Below are 6488 nucleotides of genomic sequence, written 5' to 3' on the forward strand. Positions count from 1 at the left end.
TTAACATCCAAATCTTTGGGGACTATGGTATCTACTAGATCTCTTTCTAAAATCTCTTTATGCATTGAATGGGTGAGAGTTCTAAATGCTCTAGCATTGAGATTTGTGCGGGTGTCTTTTACAATTGGTCCCCTGTATTATACTACTTAGAAGTGGATGGTGTGTTGGTTGTAGGACCCGACAAAGTGACCATAGCTTTACTTCTTGTGATGGTATACACAGGTTCTGGTTGTTGCTTTTATTTTACTACAATAACGTTGACCACATTATCATATGTGTGAGCATAGTTCACTTTCTCTTTGCCTTTTTTATTTGGTGGTGTTGAGGTTTCTCCCTTTTCATAATTTGGTAATGGAGTTTTGAATACAATGTGTGATCCGTTTGTTGTATTCTCATCCACAGTTATAACCTTGTTGTCTATCATGTCTTGAATGACATGTTTCAATCATTGACAATCATTCGTTTGATTTCCTTTACTTCGATGATAATCACAATAATGATTGTCATTCCACCATGCAGGTTTAACCTTTAGCTCAAAATATTTCACTTCTAGTAACACAATCAATATATTTGAAAGGAGTGTTTTTAATGCCAATTTGAGTATTTCACTGATAGGTGCGAATTTTCTATGAAAAGTAGGGAAAGGTGGTTTAGGTTTATTATTATTTTGATTAACCACCATTGTATGATTTGATAGATTAAATATGGGATGATTTGGTTTAAAATTGTTAGCATCCACTATTCCATCATTGACAATGTTTATATTCTTATTCCAAAACTTGGGTTTGTCAGTGTTGTTACTTGTGTTGTTGGAAGAATTGATTCCTTTATAAAGTTTTAACACCCCTTTCTTAACCAGATCTTCCTCGGTCTTGATTCCATTTTCAATCATCTTGTAAAAACTTGGCGGACATTGCAATTTGAGTGGATAACTCATTTCATCATTTAGGTTGTCAATGAAAATGTCCATCTTTTCATTATCGAGCATTGGACAAGGATATCTTGCAAACAATCATCTCCACCTTTGTAAAAATGTCATGAATGGTTCTCCATTTTTCTGGTTTGTATTGCACAAGTCTAGAATGGTTATATCATGTTGGATGTTATATGAGTATTCAGATACAAACTTGTCCACCAATTTGTCAAATTTTCTAATGCTAGGTGGGAGTTTAGAGAACCACTCCATGGCTTGTCCATTTAAACTTTTTAGGAATAACCTCATTATATAAGTGTATTCATGTGCAAACTCCATGCTCATTGTGCAAAATTCCCTCGCATGGTCTTGCGGATCAGTTCTACCATTGTACTTGTCATAGTTAGAGATTTCACAATTTGGGGGGAATGGTATCATGTTTAGATTTATGTCAAACAAATAAGGGTAGATATCTTGTAGGGAGTACCTCTTTGTAGTTCCTCTTTGCATATCTTGAATTTGTGTTTAAAGTGATTGTATTTGTTGAGTGAGAGCCAAAAGGGGATTACCCGCATTGTTCCTTGTTTCACTGTCTTGGTTGTTCTAAATTCTTTCATTATGAGTATCACTAGTATTGCTTTGAGTCTTCTTGTTCTTTCACTTTGTTTCAATCGCGTGACATCAAAGTCATGAGGCAGCTTAACACCTTGATGTGCCAACATGAGAAAGTATTTCTCTTTATCCATTTCCAAAACTTATCCATAAATTTACCAAATTTTGGATCATGGTGTGCTTCTTTGATGGTTCCTTCAGTTATTTCCTCATCATCATCTTGATTGTGGGATCTATAGAAAGGATTTTCCTCAACCATTGTAGATTTTTTCTTTTGCTTTTTTAGTTTCCTCCTGATTTTTGGTCAAAACTAGCATACAAGTGATTATGAATTTAAGCTTTGATCTTGGGTGTAAGTGCTAATTCGATGTGATTTAACCAAGTCAAATAGGAATGATTTATCCTATTGATAAGACAAGGAACAATCGGATCTAAAGCTTAGTCTTGTGATGAGGAATGATAGAATCCTGATAAAGAAATTGTGCCAAAGATCTGATAGTGAGACAACAATTATGCATTTAGGACAATCAGATCTCAGCTATGTCTAAAAATTTCACTTGCAAAACCAAGTTTTTCCTTCTTTATGACCAATCTGATGATGGCAGAACTAAATTGTACTCTGAAGAGGGTATCTAAATCTATGTTTAATTTCTTGTGAAATGTTGTTGTTTATCCTCTATCTGAGGTGTAAATAAATAGATGTGCTAGATTGTTTAACCAATGTGTTAGACTGTTTAACCAATGTGATAGAATGTTTAACCAATATGCTAGACTATTTAACCAGTGCGCTAGACAGTTTAATCGATGCACTAATTTGAAACACATATGCACTACGCTGCCCTATCAATACACTAATTTATTTTGTCAATACACTAAGTTAGGTTTGTTGTAAGGGGATATTATGTTTAGATGATGCACTAATCTGGGGTTTGAGTGCACTACTTTGTGACATGAATACGCTCTTCTATGATAGTAGAGAACTAGTTTTTGGTGCCTATGTGCTAAAATATGGTCTGAATACATTACTGTTTAGTCTCAATGTGTTGTTTTGAGGTGTCAATGTGCTAAAATGTGGTATGAGTACGCTACTATTTGGTATGAATATTCTAGTCTATGTGACACGCTAAACTATTCTATATAGTCCAGTGTGAAACAACTTGACAGTTTGAAATTTAGTTTTGACTGAATCTGAGGGTGTTTCAATGGATGATATTATTGATTAATGATTTGAAAACACATAAGACATTGTTCAAGTGGTTGTTTTTGTTTTTTCCTAAATTCTAAACACCAAGTGTATGTTTGAGGCTCAAATAAAGACCAAGATTTCCACAAGTTTGCACAAAGAAAACACTTCAAGAAGTTCTATCCAAAGGAGGTAGATATAATGTAATAATTTAGCCCATATCCTAGAATCTTTGTAGCGCAAGTATAAACACCCCAAGGGGGGATGTCCACTTTTTATATTGTCTAAAGGTGAAAGATAGGGGCCTCCAGGACTAGAAGGATAACCCGATCACCCTCTCCTCGGAAGACTACAAGTAGTCTATGCAAAGTCCAGGATTTTTGCCTCTCCTCCAAGGAGCCAAATGGTGAGTGTCTTGGGGGGAAAACCTGCTATCCCCTTGCACTAAAATTATCTCACCAAGGCTTATAAGAGTGGCTTCTACTCTAACAATACTAGTAAGGTCATATGTTTGGTGCGTTAGGGTATAAACTCAATTAAGAGGTTTCCCAGCCTTGAAAACCAAGGTTTGATATACCCAAAGGTACGCAGGAGAGCTATTCCCAAGCACTATCGTTGACCTCGATTTTCATAAGAATCACTTTTATTTTATAGTGGGTTAGATGAACTTGGTGTTAGTGGTTCCCACTTGGTCTTATGGGTTACTCAAGAGGGTAGGCCCGCTAAAGTTATTGCACTACTTGAAATGAAAGATTCAATGGGTCTAGTTTTATGATCACCCAATGAAGGGGAGAGAATACTCACCTACCATCTTAGACACATAAGACATGATTTTTATTGATCCCCTAATTATACTATGTACCTAAATTAAACAAAAAAAATGCAATACTCCAGTGGCTACAAACAATATTAGTAGTTCCACATAGAGGTCTTTGACTGCATAATATTTTTGAATCTTAGTCTTTAACAACGTAAGTAAAAGTACCTACAAAATAGAAGGGTGCAAATTAGTCTTTGGAAGTTAAAATTTTGCAAGCAGAAGTGAAAGCGCTAAAACAACTCATCTAAGCACTAGTTTGTGCTACGAGTGCACTATTTTGTGAAACCAAAACACTAATCTATGAAAGAAAAACGCTAATCTATGAAATGAAAATGCTAATTTCCAAAAGAAAAATGCTAATTTGTAAAATGAAAACGCTAATCTGGATGATGTATATGCCAAGTTGAAAGCTTAATGCACCAAACTTAGTCACCAAAACAATACACTAGATCTCCGGATTCACCTGTCAAGAAAAACCTGTTGAAAAATATATTAAAACTTTGGGGCTCGGGCCCCATGGTGGGTGCTAGAAATAATGTAGTGTAAAATTTTATGTGTATTAACCGATTAGATCAAACATTAACACCACATTCAATGAAACATTACAAGAGAGAGTAAAACAAATAAACTAATTAGAAAATTCTCTCAAATTATCCCGTTGTTCTCTATTCTTAAGGACCTTGTGGGTTTAGATAGTGGCTCTCAGATGCATGAACGTAAGATGACTACCTAAAAAACCAGAGTGAAATGGTGCAATTCTATAATCTATATGATGATGTGCAATTCTAACTTATCATGATAACTATGCTAAGAATACAATGATCTTGTTGATATGCTAAATTATAATACTTAAAATATGAAAATTCTTGCTAAGAATGCTATGATTAAAATTGCTAAGATCTTAAGATTACAAAGATTACTAACGGTCCCCCCATGACTGAGAAGAGAGATATTTATAATTTTTCCAAATCCAAGGCTGGGAGGGCGAAACTCAACAGTAAGGATTTGGTCTGGAGAGATCAACGGTCGAAAATGAGGAAGTTAGAGAGGAGATTGAAGGATATGACACTTGTCATCCCTAGAGGGACAACAAGAAGGAAAGTGGCAAGGAGATGAAGGCCATGTTGCAAAGATGCCATATATCCTCAAGAGAAGATAACCAACCCATAAGAGGTTAGGATGAGGAAGTTGGAGGAGATAGGGTTATTTAAACCCATAGTTAAGTGGGATGGGTTAGGGTAGAAGGTGGTTAGGTTAGGTAGTTAAAGGTTAGGCCTCATGTGCCCAAATTTGAATTAAACATTCAAATTTAATGATGATGAATAATTAAATAACAAATTAATTAAATTTGCCTATTTAATTAGGAAAATAGAAGAAATGAATTAAGGTGGGAGGAACTAGAAATAATGAACTATATAAATAATTTTTTTAATTTATTTATATAGTAGAGGAATGAAAGACTTTAATTGATTAAATAACTTTATATTTAATCAATTATCTCCTGGCCAATTTTTGGTGTATATAATTTACTTGCTTGCAAATTCTACTAAACCACTCTGTTCTGGACAACTCTGTTAATATCAAAATGGGAGGAGAGAGACATTGTGATGAACTTGTAGACTGTGAAGGGCTAAGGGCTAACCCAACTATATGGAGGATTCTTGAAAAGGGTGAAATAACACCCTACATTGACAAGCTACATGGAGGGGATATGAAAGTAACAAAGATTGTTGCCAAAGGATGGAATGAAGGAAAAATTAACCTGTTTGGGAGGTTTGTAGTAGTTGATGATACGTTAATTATAGAAGTCACTAGATTATCTATGAAGGAACTCAACTTCTATAGAGATAGAAAATACTCTGACCCTATGGTGAATAAATTTCCCAAACCCGACAAGGAGAGGAAAATGCTTGTCAAGAAGAATAAAAACTGCTAAGATTCAAATACTATCAAGCCGCTTTGGAGGGATGTACTAAAGGTGATGATGGAATATATCACTATGGATGGTCAATACTCGATGGTTTTTGGGAACCATTTTGTCTTGCTCAATCATTTCAGACATTGGATTAGGGTTTATTTCCCTTTAGATATTTTGTCTTCCCTTAATGCTAGTATTTCTAAGCATAAAGAAAACCCTAGTGTTAATCGTATTCTGCATGAGGGGTTACTAGTCTTGATTTATGAACATTTTAAAGACAATTCTGCTAAGCCCAATTCCCCCTTAATTCCATTTTAGAGGATGAGGACTAAGAAACCCACATTTCTAATGATGTTGATTGGAACACGGACATGGAGGATGATAGTTTTGTCCCTCTCAAGAAAGGGAAAAACAAAAAGAATCTTGCCAATCCCCCTCATTCAAGGAAGGGGAAGCTTAAAGATTCAGAGACTACCCTCCCTCCTAGCTCTGGAACTAAAGGTGGTAGTAAACTATTTAATGCTCACCCTACATTCAAGGGTAAAGCTCTGGCCTCTGAGGATCCCTCTCTAGATCATGGGAATCAAGATTCCTAGTCCCCATGCAGTTGTTCAATTCTTATCCCTCTACGAACAAGGAAAATAGATCTCGTTTTCCTTCCTAGTTGAACCCAGATTCTTACCTCTTGAATTTGGACCAGGAGTTTCCCACTGATATTGTGGCCATTGCCAGAAATGGGGTAGTAGATTCTTTCTAGATTATGAAATGGACCTTCTATGAGATTAAGAGCCTCAATTTAAAATAGAGGGTTATCAACAACAAGGTGAAAATGATGGAGAATGGCAGTGAGGGTTCACATGGTAGACAACGCACTAAAGGCAGTGAGCTTTGGATAGAAGAAGAAAATTCTTTTGTTATTGACTACTTTTTCAAAACTATTGAATCTTTGGATAATCTCAAAAAAGACTATGAGTATAAGATTGCGGCCTTTGAGAAGAAAATGAAAGGCATTAAAGATTCTCTCCATTCTATCATGTATCAT

The sequence above is a fragment of the Cryptomeria japonica genome, chromosome 1 (assembly GCF_030272615.1).
Source record: "Cryptomeria japonica chromosome 1, Sugi_1.0, whole genome shotgun sequence".
NCBI lineage: Eukaryota > Viridiplantae > Streptophyta > Pinopsida > Cupressales > Cupressaceae > Cryptomeria > Cryptomeria japonica.